The following is a 16,939-nucleotide window of genomic DNA, read 5'->3' as shown; positions in this document are numbered from 1 at the left end:
TTCTGTAAATCAAGAGTTCCAAATATGGATAACCAGATATATACCAGAGAAATACCTTCTCAATGATGGCTTCATTAATTTCAATTTAGTTACTCCCAGAGATTAATTTGACTCATTAAATCAAAACTCAGTTCTCACTAAAATTAGTTGTAGCCCTCCTGCTTAACTAGGAAGCCTTGAATATCTAAGCTAATATTAGATCAGATAAATGAATCAATAGGCTTGAAAAAGTGTCAAACGAAGAATATTTTATGTTTCCACCCAAGTGGCTGCTTGCAATAGCTCTAGCTGAGCAGGATATCTCTCGATTATAAGAGCAACAGCTAAATAGAATCATAGAACCATTTAGGTTGGAAAAGACCTTTAAGATCATCAAGTCCAAACATAAGTTTAAGGACAATGAATATATCATGAATATTGAGGACTCTGTGAGAAGAAGAAAGATGCAATAAAGCAAGTTAGTATCTGATTATTTTTTCTCAATAGTTTGTAGGGTGGCACAAATTTAACTGTACATTTTTTTATGATCCAAAATTAATTTTCTGTGGGTTGTAATAAAGGGGAAAAGCATCTAATGGACCTTAGCAAAGATGTGATTGTTAACTGAAGCAAAAATCATAGATGCCTTAAGCACTGAGATTACATGTTATTATTATTACATTGTCTCTTTAATAAAGAACTCTACAGAGCAGTAGAAAAGCTGGAAATTACATCCATGAGACCTTTTAAGTAAATCTGTGAGTAATTTGTTTTGATAATCTGGATGAGGAATTGGGTGGAGAGCATTGCTGTACAGTTCACATGGACTCCAAATTTGTGCTGCCACTTAGATGCATGTTCTTCAAAGTCAACGTAAAACACTTTTCCTGACTATCGTAAGTACCACTATATATTTATTTATTAGCATATACATAAACACATATATACTGTTGCCTTCATTATGAACAGGATTTTTAAAGAAAGGTAATATCATTTATTGGTTAAAAGTATCTAAGCTTTTGGGATCACAGTGTCTTTACCCTGCCATTGATTACAGGCTGGATCGATGGGCTGAGGCCGACTGTATGAGGTTCAACAAGGCCAAGTGCCGGGTCCTGCACTTTGGCCACAACAACCCCATGCAGCGCTACAGGCATGGGGAAGAGTGGCTGGAAAGCTGCCTGTCGGAAAAGGACCTGGGGGTGCTGGTTGACAGCCGGCTGAACATGAGCCGGCAGTGTGCCCAGGTGGCCAAGAAGGCCAATGGCATCCTGGCCTGTATCAGAAATAGTGTGGCCAGGAGGAGTAGGGAAGTGATCGTGCCCCTGTACTGGGCCCTGGTGAGGCCACGCCTCAAATACTGTGTTCAGTTTTGGGCCCCTCACTACAAGAAGGACGCTGAGGTGCTGGAGCGTGTGCAGAGAAGGGCAACGAGGCTGGTGAGGGGTCTGGAGCACAAGTCTTATGAGGAGGGTCTGAGGGAACTGGGGTTGTTTAGCCTGGAGAAAAGGAGGCTGAGGGGAGACCTCATCGCTCTCTACACCTACCTGAAAGGAGGTTGTAGCGAGGTGGGTGTCGGTCTCTTCTCCCAAGTAACTAGCGATAGGACGAGAGGAAATGGCCTCAAGTTGCACCAGGGGAGGTTTAGATTGGATGTAAGGAAAAATGTCTTTACTGAAAGAGTGGTTAAACATTGGAAGAGGCTGCCCAGGGAAGTGGTTGAGTCCCCATCCCTGGAAGTATTTAAAAGACGTGTAGATGAGGCGCTTAGGGACATGGTTTAGTGGGCATGGTGGTGTTGGGTTGATGGTTGGACTCGATGATCTTAGAGGTCTTTTCCAACCTTAATAATTCTATGATTCTATGATTGCAACAAGATTTTGCTAGGAAATATTTGGTTTATTTAAACCTGAAATCTAAAACAAACCCAGCCATTTTCATAAAAATCCATCTATGAAATGAAAATTTCCCCTTTTACCTTAAACTGGATTTTTAATCCTTTGGTACTAAGCAGTCTTATTACTTGCTGCTACTGCTAGTGAGTGAATATTAGGGAGCATGATGGATATTTATTTGACAGTCATATTTTATTCATGACACATAACAGAATGTAAGTGGCTAATAACCAGGAAATGATCATTGTTTTACTGCATCCATGCATTTAGGTGTTTTATGAAGCTGCTTGGATTCAGGACATTCCCAAAAGAAAAATGCTAGTTAGTCTTTTGCTGCTGATATACATTACTTAATTCCAGAGGTACATTCAAACTTTTTTGCCTATTACTAGCTATGATACTAAGAACTTACTAAGAAGTTATAATCATAATCTGCTTCTCTGAGTCCCCCGGAGAAAAAAAAAAAGCTTTTGGTTTGTTAAAAAAAAAGAAAATTCACGTGCTTTCATATAAGTTTGTCCTGTACTCACATAGATTAAAATTTAAAGTGGATTTTAATATATATATGTACAGGATATAACCAAAAGCTTTGAGACCAAATGCTTAACAGTGGATTAAATTCTGTGTGAAACTGTTGAAATTGTTTAATAAATTATATATTGTTTAGTTGTGTATAGGTAAATACTCATTTATATACCAACAGTAAAACTCAATGTGAATTTCTAAATATAGATAGATAGATAGATACGGGTTTCACAAAGATTTCCTAATGTCCATTTTTTTTTTTTTCCCTATAAATATTCCTATGCAATAGTAAAATACCATTTCTTAATTTTTTTCTTCAGTGTGCCCTGAGTTTTATCTTTGAAAATCTTGAGTCTGGAGACTCTCATATATAATGTCTTAGTTAGATTTGTGGTTTAACTAACGTCCCAAATTTGTAGCCAACAAGAGAATTCTGTGGAAGTCTATACTATAAATGGAAATAGAATTTTAAATCTCCAGGTGAAGTTTTATAATTGGTATTGAAGTTAAGACACAAACATTAGATAGTAATTTGCTCCTTGTGGTGAGAAGTGTAACTGTATTTGATTGATTTAGAGAAAATCAGCAACAGCAAAAATCTTTACCAGGGTTTTACAGCAAAAGGGATTGTAATTTTGTGAAACATATCCTAAGAATTTCCTAGATTTCTGGTTAATATTACTAATATCCTGATCTAACACTTAAATGAGACTAGCTTAGTGATTTTATTACACTGATTTAAATTTTCATTACTTTTTAAAGTAATCATTGCCTTTATTGTAGTATTTTATTATTTTAAAAAGGTAAACTGAAATACTGTTTTTGTGTTTTAGTTCTTTGTATTTTCTTAAAGTAATCACATTTCTACAAATGAAGGAACCTCTGAAAACCAGATTTGTCATCAATCACTCAACTTAAAATCTTTACTATTACCCTGTGATTAATATTTTGATCTCTAAAACTAGATTGTTTTAACTTTTGGAAAAAAAAAATACAGTTACTTTAAATAAGTAACACATATACAAAAATACACACAGAAACAAACACATGTTTAAGGATTACAAAGTGTACTTTTCAGTAATCACACACTTGGAGCTACTTAGAGCCCTCTCCCCTTAAGCACTGGATAATCAGTCTTGAGGAGGGGGAAGACATAGGTTCTGGTAATAGCTAGATAAAGAAAAATCATATTAGAATATCAAACTTCCTTAAAAAGCTTATTACACAAGGTTGCCAATAACATTGCTGCAATAGAAGTGTCAGTGTGTTGTGGTTTAACCCCAGCTGGCAACTAAGCACCACGCAGACGCTCGCTCATTCCCCCCTGGTGGGAATGGGGGAGAGAATCAGAAGGGTAAAACTGAGAAAACTCGTGGGTTGAGATAAAGACAGTTTAATAAGTAAAGCAAAAACTGCACACGCAAGCAAAGCAAAACACGGAATTCATTCACTACTTCCTGTCGGCAGGCAGATGTTCAGCCATCCCCAGGAAAGCAGGGCTCCATCATACGTAACAGTTACTTGGAAAGACAAAACACCATAAATCCAAACGTCCCTCCCTTCCTCCTTCTTCCCCCGGCTTTATATGCTGAGCATGATGTCATATGGTACAGAAAATCCCTTTGGTCAGTTGGGGTCAGCTGTCCCAGCTGTGTGCCCTCCCAACTTCTTGTGCACCCCCAGCCTCCTCGCTGGTGGGGTGGTGTGAGGAGCAGAAAAGGCCTTGACTCTGTGTAAGCACTGCTCAGCAATAGCTAAAACATCCCTGTGTTATCAACACTGTTTCCAGCACAAATCCAAAACATAGCCCCATGCTAGCTGCTATGAAGAAAATTAACTCTATTCCAGCCAAAACCAGCACACAGTGAAGCATATGCTACCTGTCTTTGAAAGACATAACTTAGAGAGCAAAGCAAAGGAAGAACACATTTTTGTACCTGAAACAAACGTAACAAAGCAGGACAAAGGATTTTGGAATAAAAAATTATACTCAAATGGGTTTCTTGAATTAAGAAAGCCAAGGTTGGAAGAATACAGGTCTGTGTTAAATGAGCAATTGTTAGATGTAAGTAATCTAACAATCAAAAAATAGCTATTTATTTAATGTAAATAAACAACTACTATGTATAACTGTGATCTTCAGTTAAGACCATGCAATTTTGGGTCATGAATACTTGATGATATTAGCTGCTTGATTGTCAGGCATCTTTCAAACTGGTACATTAAAAGCTTTTCCTCAGAAATACTAGCCATTGTTACAAATGGAAAAAATGGATTTAATTTACTGCTTCTCAGTGATATTTTTCTCAGAAAAATAAGGGTTTTTCCTGATGTTTCCAATAGGAAATTCTATGATTTATCAAATAAATAACATTTGACTTATTTTTTAGTCTAAAATTGATTCAGATAGATAGGGGTAGATTAACAGGTAGAAAGAGGTGAAGGAAAATAGAGAAGGGAAGGAAAATAAAACAAACAAACAAGCACACAAACCAACCAACCAACCACAACTTGTTTCATGTGATCTTTTTAGTTAGTTTTCTGGGTTTTTCTCCTTTAGTAGAAAAATAATTTTCAAAGAAAAGATAATCCCTGTATTTTTTCACATATTCAAACTGCAATTTTTCAGTTAAAATATTTTAGTCAAAAATTTTCCAGGAACTTTTACTTAAAGTGTGCAGTATCTTTGAACACCATGGCCAAAGTCTGAAACTCATTACTTCACAACTAAGACAATTAGTATCAAAAGCATTTTTCAAAAATATTACATTAAGGGCCAAAACAGTGTCTGTATTTTCCTCAGTAGTTTTCAATAGGAGTAGAAAGAAACAGTTGGCATTTGCAAGATAACATTCAGGAAGTTTAAAATTACCTAGAATTTAGATTAAGATTATTTTCTGAAATTTGTTTTCATACAGTGGAAAGACTATTTCTGATATCCTGAAAAGAAAATTTGCAAAAAAGCTAAATATAAAAAAATCATTTTTCAATATATTTTTCTATTTTTTCTTAGAAATTAAATTAATCAAAAAAGAAAACACAGATTTATTTTTAGAAGTAATTTTCAATTTTTAAAAAATGTTTTGAAAGAAACATTCCAACCTACTCTATAGAGTTCTGAGACTGATGTTGGAAGGTCGTTAGTGTTACTGCTATTTATTGTGCTTTGTTTCTTACAAGCCTAATGCTATAGAGACTATTGAACTTATCATATTTCCTTGATTTTAATGATGTTTCCTAATAGTTCAGTTTTACACTTCCTTTTGAATTTGTTTTTTTCTGTGTGTCCTGTCGATATTGGTCTTTTTCATTCAAAAATAAGGAAGACATAACTAGACTTTGCTTCTCCATTCACAGAGAATGAACAGCTTTCAGTGGATTATAACATGCCTCACAATACCTTTTGGTCATTTTCCAAGATCTTAACTTGCTGGCCTCAGGAATAAGAAATAACATCTCAATTACACAGGAATTACGGGGCAGGAGGGAAAGTATATCCTTAAGCAGTTTTAAACTAGACCTTGCATGAATAAGATTAAAAGAGACAAAGGAATTCAACTCAATATTCCAGGAGGTTCTTTTCCAGTCGTATGCACCTATATTCCTATATCTAAAGAACGAGTAGGATTTTTCAATACTTATTTAGTAAAAAACCCCAGTATTTAATCCTTCAAAGCTAGAGATTTGAGCACAGTTTAAAAACATTTACTGTGTCTGTGTAGACTGGAATACAAAATTCTCAAAATATTTCTTTTATTTTTCTTGCTTGTTTGTGAGGTTTCTCAGGTTCAGGTTTATCAGAGAATTGGTAGGATGAAGAGACACAGATTGTCTGATAAATATTATTATTGTACCAGAACACAAAAATCTGTAGGAATGGTATCTAGTTATGTTGCTACCTTTGAAAATTAGATAAGGAAGACACCCTGTATTTAGAATCTTGTTGATATTCTATTTCTATACAAATATTTCCATTCTTGTATGATTAGTGGAGAATCCCTGATACTAGCACAGATACACCTAATCTATAAAGCATATATCCCATTTAAGAACTCTTTTCCTAACTTCTTTCTACTCACTGAGTTCACAGAAACCTGTTTCGGCTGATCAATTCTTAAAGATTTTTTTTTCATTTATCTTTTTATTTTTCAAAGTAGCAATATATTACACACTTTTGCTAGTGTCTTCTCAACTAGGCAAGCACTAACTAATGCAAGGGACAGAGAAAAGTTGGCTGTGTGATAGGAACACTCTCAGTCTGGTTATATTTGGTTTTTTACCTTTGCAAAGTTGAATCTGGTGAGACACAAACGCTTCCATTACTCAGGCTGCTTGACAGATGAACTGTTAAGATCATATAAATCCTCCCTTTGCTAAGACTTTATATTGGTCTATGCTGGTTGAACAGATAACCCCAGCATATCCCTTGGAATACTCCGAACTTGTATTAGGAAACTTTTCACACTTCTTGTTACTTAACTACCTACCTCGAACAAAATAATAACATGTTTGGGAAATGTCAAATTCTCAGGCAAGTTCTCTATTCTAGATCTTTAGCAAGACCTTGTTATTATCCTTAGCAAGATCTTTCTGAGTAATATGAACGCTGCTGACCATAGACACCATAGACACCACCATTGACACCATAGACTGACTGTCTATGAGGATCTCTCAGAAGTGTAGATGGCAAACGATTCAAAACATGCACTAGCAGCAAGATATGGCAGTCTAAGGCAAGGCTGCATGATTCCTCTGGGGTCTCAGTGAACAGGAGCTTTCATTTACATTGCATATTCCACAGTTGCTATGATTTTATAAGTATTGTCAGCTGACTATCTTTGCAAACAGGTATTTGCTATGGCTCAGATTTAAGAGAGTTGCAAATAAGATCAAATTATTTAAGTGGTTAGCAGTTCTTCTTTTATTTTGCTTAACTATGTTATTCTTTAGAAAAAATACTTTCATATAAATTAACTTCAGTACTTCCCTCTTTTGCACTGTGTTATTGAAATGAAACTTGCTACAGAACCTGTCTAAACCAGATGATGTAGAGTCTTCATCCTCTAATTAGGGATGAATGAAGCTCAGAAAGCTTTGAGCTTTGGATAATCTTACCAAAGTTAAGATGCTTAGCACAAGTTTTTATGAAGCTATCTGACTGAGGTGATGTTTTTGCAAGTAACATTTAGCTTCTATCATCTTTCAGATACTTCATGTACATTGAGTAGTTACTCCTTAATAATGAAAGCATTCTCTAAAGTAAGCAATTATAAACAGGTATTTGAGGGGATATTCAAAGGTCCAGAACAGATCAGGAAGGAATTCAGCAAGTTAATATTTCTGATGTGCTCCTGCCATTTCCCTACTTAACATTTGATCTTCTCTTTTCTCTATCTTGAGAATGGAAAAGGAAAAGTACTTGCACTGCCTTTTTGCACAAGGTGAACTTTATTCTTTGCACTGAGATGACAAGTCTCTATTTCTCTTTACTTCATCTTCCAGAAATTGTAAAGATACGACCATAAGTGGATGTGTAAGTTTTGTGGCATATAGAGGCTTGCATCATCACTTAATTTATCCAACCATTTTAATCTTTACAGATCAGACATGTAACTGTGCATATGACTTTGAAGCTGTTGCTATTAACTTTAGGTGTAATGAGTCAGGACTCAGCATTTGCAATTTCATCTCATCTAGAACTCCTTTTGACAGAAGAAAATAACTAAGGTGCTTAACAGTCCTTGTAATATACTATACCTACAATTCATCCTACTTCAAAACAGGCCTCTCTAACTTAATGTCTTGAGGGTTTTTTTCTTCCTTTCCTTTTTCTTTTTTTTTAAAAAGCTTATTTCAGCTTCTCATAAATGTACATATATTATAAATTTAAAAAAGAATAGTGTCTCCTTGTCCATAGTGTCAAAAGGTCTAGTTATAATAAAATTCAGTCACTTTGAATATATCTGGTTTATAGACATAAGCACTGTAGCATGAGAGCTACATTTATTAGTTACATTTAGGCATCATGGGTATTTCTTGTCTAATAATAGTTCATCAGCTTGTACTGTAGCATGCTGACATTTGAAATTCTTTCCTCAGTCTTAGCAGGAGATTCAGTGTTTTAGATTTTCATTTGCGAGACAGTTACAGACTAGCAGTATGAACATATATTTTCTCTCATTTTCATTTCTAGCAGAAATACTTTTATCAGGACTGTTCACTCATGATTAAAGAAAAACTAAGTAAGTGGACTTTCTCAAGGCTCAATGAGTGTGGTTGTGAAAGTGTTTTGTTTTGGTTTTTTTAGGAAAGTACATCAAATAAATATTTTTTTTTTTCCCTCTTGAAAAATTCTAAGTGGTTTGCTTTCTGACCATGGTTTTAAAGGATAAAAATTAAGACAGTGAAAAAGGTTAAAAGTCAGATATTATGGACAGCATTTGTGTGTGTGTTATGGCTTTCTTTTAATATATTTGGTAGAAGGAAATGTACACATAAGAAATTGATGTATAATCTCTAACTACACCTAATTTAAACTTGTCTCTGATAGCATCCTGTATGCAACGTTTCAAAAAAATCTTCAATCCCACTAAACATTATCTTGCATATTATCAAGTTCTGGGATGAACCTTCCTGCTTCCTGTACAATTTATCTATCATTCTAAATCACAACCTTCCAGTGAGGTTACAATATTTTGTCTACCATGTATATACAAATATTATTTTTGCCCTGTTATGCTGTAAAGAGACCTTTAACTTATTGTTTGTCTTTATACTTTCATATGGTAACGTACTTCACAACTGCTGCAGAGTATTTAACAATGTACATCATTTGGCATGTTTTTAAATAATCTATTGCTTCTATGGTACAAAAGTTTTCTCTATTCCTATATTTTGAGTAAGAATGGAATAAGTGTCAAATCTCTTTTAAGTTCTCATTTATTTCTTTTTCTTGCTAAATCCTTAAATTTGTAAATGTTGATCCAAGTAAACGTGTAGTAACTTCAATGTAACTCATTATATCTTCAATGTTTGCACTGGTATTCTCAAGGAAAATGTGCAGATTTACAGCAATGGAATATGTTTCTGATTGCAGTTTTGGGGAGATCAATTGTGTGTGACAGGCATGGCAGGTGAGGCAGGCCATGTCCTAGAAATCTTTACAATTCCTCTTGTCCCCAATGTCAATAGAATATCTGCTCAGAGTAATAAAAAAAGGAAACAAAACAACCACAAAGACATTTTCTTTCCTCCTTTGTCCCTTAATATAATTACTCAACAGAAAGCTTTTCTGATCTTTTAATTGTTTATGAATAGAAATTCATGGAACTCACTTCTGATCCTAAAGCTACTGGTCGCAACAGCTTATTGGGCAGGATTTTTTTTATTTTCACTAGAGGTCTCCCATTGTGGAGTGGATTGACTTAAGTAAGAAAGCAGTGGATCTTGATTTAAGTAATAAATTTTAAGGTTTTGTTTTGTAATTTAGGTATTTCCCAGAGAAATGCTATTTCTCGCTGGCTGACACAAGTTGTTACCAACTGTATGCTTTATACTTGTTTTTTAAGCAATTACATAACTTAATACACATTTATGCAAATACTTCTGAACTTCTATTTTGTTTGCAAGTAAGGAACAAAGATCTTGATTATACCTAAATGATGGTTCACTTTTACTCATTTTTTTTGTCACTTTCATTAAAACTAAAATTGGAATTCAACTATAAATAGGCAAAACACCAGTTTGATAAATAAAATACAATGTTTCAGACACATCAGGTAAAGAAAAGATATATCTAAACTTGTTTTTCAGTGAAAACTAGTTGATTTATAATAAAGGAAGCACATATAGGTTAGCAAAGTTATTAAAATATGTATCATTTTCCTGGCCTTTTGAATCTCTTCTTATGACACCTTCTTTCTATTCATATACTGTGTCGTGGTTTAACTTCAGTCGGCAACTAAGCACCACGCAGCCGCTCGCTCACTCCCCCCCACCCGGTGGGATGGGGGAGAGAATTGGAAGAGCACAAGTTAGAAAAACTCGTGGGTTGAGATAAAAACAGTTTAATAATTGAAATAAAATGATAATAATAATAATAATATGATAATAATAATAATAATACACAAAGCAAGTGATGCACAGTACAATTGCTCACCACCTGCCGACCGATGCCCAGCCAGTCCCCGAGCAGCGGCCCCCCCCGGCCAGCTTTCCCCAGTTTATGTACTGAGCATGACGTCACATGGTATGGAATGTCCCTTTGGCCAGTTTGGCTGTGCCCCCTCCCAGCTTCTTGTGCACCTCCAGCCTTCTCAGTCGGTAGAACATGGGAAGCTGAAAAGTCCTTGGCTAGTGTAAGCATTACCTAGCAACAACTAAAACATGGGTGCGTTATCAACTTTGTTCTCATCCTAAATCCAAAACACTGTACCAGCTACTAGAAAAGAAATTAACTCTATCCCTGCCGAAACCAGGACAATATCCACCCCTTATTCTATACCATCTGCGTCATGCTCAAGTCTCATATTTTCCAGTACATTTTCATTAATCACCACCCCCTTTTTTTATATATATATATATATATATATACACACACAGAGATATCATTCCCTTCGTCTGTGGGCCATCCCTCTAAAATGTTCGGTGAGTTCATTTAGTCCATGACTTCGGGCTCCATCTGTCATAATAATCTTTCAGGGCAGGAAAAATGGAGATGGTATGTGGTGTTGGATTGTTCCATGTTGAAGTCAGTTCTGGTACCATCATCACTGTGCTTTGCTTGGTTTCACTGAAGCTATTCTTCATTAGTCTGGGTGATTCTTATTGTAATAACATTAGTATGGCATATAATATTATTAGTATTATTAGTATATCTGTGTATTATTAGTATAACTATTATAACTACAATTAGTACTTAACATCACATAATTCAGATCATTGGCTATTCTCACCCAAAATCAAATCCCCTTGAGGTACACATTGGACTTCCCCATCCTCCCGCATTATCCACCAAGTGCACCCAGGTCCTTGAGCAAAAGCAATCCCATGGATGGGTTTGCCTCTGCCTGAGGCAGGAATAACCCAGACTGTCTTCCCCAGCATATTTTTTATGTGCAGTACAGGAACTTTATTCCCACCTACAGTACGTAAAAGTTCTGACTGGGCAGGGCCTGCTCGATTGGCAGATCCCCGAGTGTTGACTAACCAGGTGGCCTTTGCTAAATGCGTATCCCAATGTTTGAACGTCCCGCCACCCATTGCTCTCAGTGTAGTCTTTAACAGTCCATTGTATCGTTCAATTTTCCCAGAGGCTGGTGCGTGATAGGGGATGTGATACACCCACTCAATGCCGTGCTCTTTGGCCCAGGTGTCTATGAGGTTGTTTCGGAAATGAGTCCCATTATCTGACTCAATTCTTTCTGGGGTGAAATGTCCTATGGCATGTCGCCATAGGACTTGCTTTTCAAGGCCCAGGAGAGTGTTCCGGGCAGTGGCATGGGGCACGGGATATGTTTCCAGCCATCCGGTGGTTGCCTCCACCATTGTAAGCACGTGGCGCTTGCCTTGGCGGGTTTGTGGGAGTGTGATATAATCGATCTGCCAGGCATCCCCATATTTATATTTCAGCCATCGTCCTCCATACCAAAAAGGCTTTAACCGCTTGGCTTGCTTGATTGCAGCGCATGTTTCTCATTCATGGATAACCTGGGCTATAGTGTCCATGGTCAAGTCCACCCCTCGATCACGAGCCCATCTGTATGTTGCATCTCTTCCTTGGTGGCCTGAGGTGTCATGGGCCCACCGAGCTAGAAATAATTCACCCTTATGTTGCCAGTCCAGATCCACCTGAGCCACTTCAATCTTAGCAGCCTGATCCACCCGCTGATTATTTTGATATTCTTCAGTGGCCCGACTCTTGGGTACGTGAGCATCTACGTGACGGACTTTTACAACCAGGTTCTCCACCCGGGCAGCAATATCTTGCCACAATGCAGCAGCCCAGATGGGTTTGCCTCTGCGCTGCCAGTTGCTCTGCTTCCATTGCTGCAGCCACCCCCACAGGGCATTTGCCACCATCCCTGAGTCAGTATAGAGACGGAGCACTGGCCACTTTTCTCGGTCAGCAATGTCTAAAGCCAGCTGGATGGCCTTTACTTCTGCAAATTGGCTCGATTCACCTTCTCCTTCAGCCGTTTCTACAACTTGTCGCATAGGACTCCACCCAGCAGCCTTCCACCTCCGATGCTTTCCCACAAGACGACAGGACCCATCAGTGAACAGGGCATATTGCTTCTCATTTTCTAGTAGTTCATTATACATTGGGGCCTCTTCAGCACGCGTCACCTCCTCCTCTGGCAATATTCCAAAATCTTTGCCCTCTGGCCAATCCATGATCACTTCCAGGATTCCTGGGCGACTGGGGTTTCCTATTCGAGCCCGTTGTGTGATCAGTGCGACCCACTTACTCCATGTAGCATCAGTTGCATGATGTGTACAGGGGACCCTCCCTCTGAACATCCAGCCCAGCACCGGCAGTCGGGGTGCCAGGAGGAGCTGTGCTTCAGTGCCGATCACTTCTGAAGCAGCTCGAACCCCTTCATATGCTGCTAATATCTCTTTTTCAGTTGGAGTATAGCGGGCCTCAGATCCTCTGTATCCCCGACTCCAAAACCCATGGGGTCGACCTCGAGTCTCCCCTGGTGCTTTCTGCCAGAGGCTCCAGGTAGGGCCGTTCTCCCCGGCTGCGGTATAGAGCACATTTTTTACCTCTTGCCCTGCCCGGACTGGCCCCAGGGCTACTGCATGAACTATCTCCTCTTTAATTTGTTCAAAAGCTTGTCGTTGCTCAGGGCCCCATTTGAAATCGTTCTTCTTCCGGGTCACTTGATAGAGAGGGTTTACAATCAGACTGTAATTTGGAATGTGCATTCTCCAAAAACCCACGACGCCTAAGAAAGCTTGTGTTTCCTTTTTGCTAGTTGGTGGAGACATGGCTGTTATTTTGTTGATCACATCCATTGGGATCTGACGACGTCCATCTTGCCATTTTATTCCTAAAAACTGGATCTCCTGTGCAGGTCCCTTGACCTTACTTTGTTTTATGGCAAAACCGGCCTTCAGCAGGATTTGGACTATTTCCTTCCCTTTCTCAAAAACTTCTCCTGCTGTGTTGCCCCACACGATGATATCATCAATGTATTGCAGGTGTTCTGGAGCTCCACCCTGTTCTAGTGCAGTCTGGATTAGTCCATGGCAAATGGTGGGGCTGTGTTTCCACCCCTGGGGCAGTCCATTCCAGGTGTACTGAACACCCCTCCAAGTGAAAGCAAACTGTGGCCTGCACTCCGCTGCGAAAGGGATTGAGAAAAATGCATTAGCAATATCAGTTGTGGCATACCACTTGGCTGCCTTTGACTCCAGTTTGTATTGAAGTTCTAGCATGTCTGGCAGAGCAGCACTCAGCAGTGGCGTGACTTCATTTAGGCCACGATAGTCTACTGTTAGTCTCCACTCTCCATTAGACTTCCGCACTGGCCATACGGGACTGTTAAAGGGTGAGCGGGTCTTGCTGATCACTCCTTGGCTCTCCAGTCGACGAATCAGCTTATGGATGGGAATCAGGGAGTCTCGGTTGGTGCGATATTGCCGCCGGTGCACTGTGGTGGTAGCAATTGGCACTTGTTGGTCTTCGACCTTCAGCAACCCCACAACAGAGGGGTCCTCCGAAAGACCAGGCAAGGTGGACAGCTGTTTAATTTCTTCCATCTCCAAGGCAGCTATACCAAAAGCCCACCGGTACCCTTTTGGGTCCTTGAAATACCCTCTCCTGAGGTAGTCTATGCCAAGGATGCACGGAGCATCTGGGCCAGTCACAATGGGGTGCTTCTGCCACCCGTTCCCAGTTAAACTCACTTCGGCTTCCAATACAGTTAGCTGTTGGGATCCCCCCGTCACCCCAGAAATACAGATGGGTTCTGTTCCTATATATCTTGATGGCATTAGGGTACACTGTGCACCGGTGTCTACCAGAGCCTTATACTTCTGTGGGTCTGACGTGCCAGGCCACCGAATCCACACAGTCCAGTAAACCCGGTTGTCCCTTTCCTCCCCCTGGCTGGAGGCACGGCCCCTCTAATCCTCATCACAGTACTCATTTCTCATTTCTTGTACGTACGGGTCAGAAGTTTCTTCATTAAGATCAAGAGTAAGATCAGCCCTTCTCCTCTGTCTGGGGAACTGCCCGCTGGAAACTGGAGCAGCAATTTTCCTGGAAGAACCTCTTTCTGTGATTGTTTTCCCTTGCAATTCGCGTACCCGTGCCCCTAGGGCTGCGGTAGGTTTCCCATCCCACTTCCTCATGTCCTCTCCGTGGTCACGCAGATAAAACCATAGGGTGCCCCGTGGTGTGTACCCTTTATATTCTCTCTCTTGAGCAAAAGAACGCTTACTTCTAATAGCCGAGATACTGGTCCGTACAGGTGAGGAGTAGGACCTATCCTCTCTGAGTTGCTGGATCTCCCGGGACAGTTTTTCGGACAGTTTCTCCACAGCCGAGACGAGGGAGGAAGAAAGACTTTCCTCGTATTGCCGGAGTTGACTAGCCAATTCATCCACTGTTTGTTCCTCTCCATCTTTCCAGGTCATCACTGCCAATGAATTGGCGTATGACGATGGTGAGCTCCTTAGAAACTTCCGCCACATGGGTCGTGTGCACTTGACTTCGTCTGGATCTTTGGATAGTTGTTTATTGTTCAGGTCATCATAAATCACCTCCAGCACAGCTAATTCTCTCAGAAACTGGATACCCTTCTCCATGGTGGCCCACTTGCTTGGGCGACATATGACATCTTCCTTAAAGGGATACCTTTCCTTCACGCTTGACAAGAGTCGCCTCCAAAGGCTGAGGATACGTGTCCCTTTTCCAATTGCTTTGTCAATGCCCCCTTCCCTAGAAAGGGATCCCAGCTGCTTGGCTTCCCTACCCTCTAATTCCAGGCTACTGGCCCCATTATCCCAGCATCGGAGCAGCCAGGTGACAATATGCTCACCTGGACGGCGGCTGAAATCTTTTCGTATATCTCGCAGCTCACTCAGGGATAGAGATCGGGTGGTCACTGCCTCGTTTATGAGTTCTTCCTCTTCCTCCTCCCCGATCAGCGGCCGGCTCTCCTCCTCCCGTTCTCGTGATGGCCCTTCTCCAGGGTAGTCGTACAGTTCTTCCTCCGGTTCCCTTTTAGAAGAAGCTTCTTCCTCCCTTACTAAACGAGCCGACTTCCGCTTCCAAGATTTCTTCTTGTGTACAGGGGCGACTGATACTGGCACAGGCTGGTTCTTTGGTTCAGCCACAGGGCCTGTTGCCGGGGTTGGAGTGGCCGCAGTGCAAGTGCATGTCACCGGAGTCCGAGTAGCCGCAGGGCCTGTTGCCGGGGTCTGAGTGACTGCAGTGCAAGTGCATGTCACCGGAGTCTGAGTGGCCGCAGGGCCTGTTGCCGGGGTTGGAGTGGCCACAGTGCAAGTGCATGTCACCGGAGTCTGAGTGGCCGCAGGGCCTGTCGTCGGGGTTGGAGTGGCCACAGTGCAAGTACATGTCACTGGAGTCTGAGTGGCCGCAGGGCCTGCTGCCGGGGTTGGAGTGGCCACAGTGCACGTGCATGTCACCGGAGCCTGAGTGGCCGCAGGGCCTGTTGCCGGGGTCTGAGTGACCGCAGTGCATGTCGCCAGGGTCTGAGTGGCCTCAGTGCATGTCGCTGGGATTGGAGTGGCCGCAGTGCATGTCGCCAGGGTCTGAGTGGCCGCAGTGCATGTCGCCGGGGTCTGAGTGGCTGCAGTGCATGTCGCCGGGATTGGAGTGGCCGCAGTGCATGTCGCCAGGGTCTGAGTGGCCGTAGTGCATGTCGCCGGGATTGGAGTGGCCGCAGTGCATGTCGCCAGGGTCTGAGTGGCCGCAGTGCATGTCGCCGGGGTCTGAGTGGCCGTAGTGCATGTCGCCGGGATTGGAGTGGCCGCAGTGCATGTTGCCAGGGTCTGAGTGGCCGCAGTGCATGTCGCCGGGGTCTGAGTGGCCGTAGTGCATGTCGCTGGGGTCTGAGTGGCCGCAGGGCCTGTTGCCGGGGTCTGAGTGGCTGCACGGCCTGTCGCTGGGGTCGGAGTGGCCGCAGGGTGCGTTGCCCGGGTCTGAGTGGCCGCAGTGCGTGTCGTTTTACTGTCAGATCCAGAGACCTTCCCTTCCCTTTGAGGGCACTGAATGGTGTTGAACAGGGCTCGGTAGGCATGGGCCAGGCCCCAGCACGTTGCAATGATCTGCATCTCTCTGGAGTTGCCAGGGTGACAGCATACTTTTTCCAAATATTCTACTAACTTTTCAGGATTCTGCACTTGCTCAGGGGTGAAGTTCCAAAACACTGGGGGTGCCCATTGGCCTAGGTACTTGCCCATCTTGTCCCACACACCCTGCCACTCATAATTATTCAGCCTTGGGGCAGATCTCTGGATGATATTCTTAAATTGCTTACCAACTTTAGACAAAACCGAAACAG

The sequence above is a fragment of the Aptenodytes patagonicus genome, chromosome 4, assembly GCF_965638725.1.
Source record: "Aptenodytes patagonicus chromosome 4, bAptPat1.pri.cur, whole genome shotgun sequence".
NCBI lineage: Eukaryota > Metazoa > Chordata > Aves > Sphenisciformes > Spheniscidae > Aptenodytes > Aptenodytes patagonicus.
The sequence above is the reverse complement of the archived record's forward strand: the minus strand, read 5'-3'. Positions refer to the sequence as shown.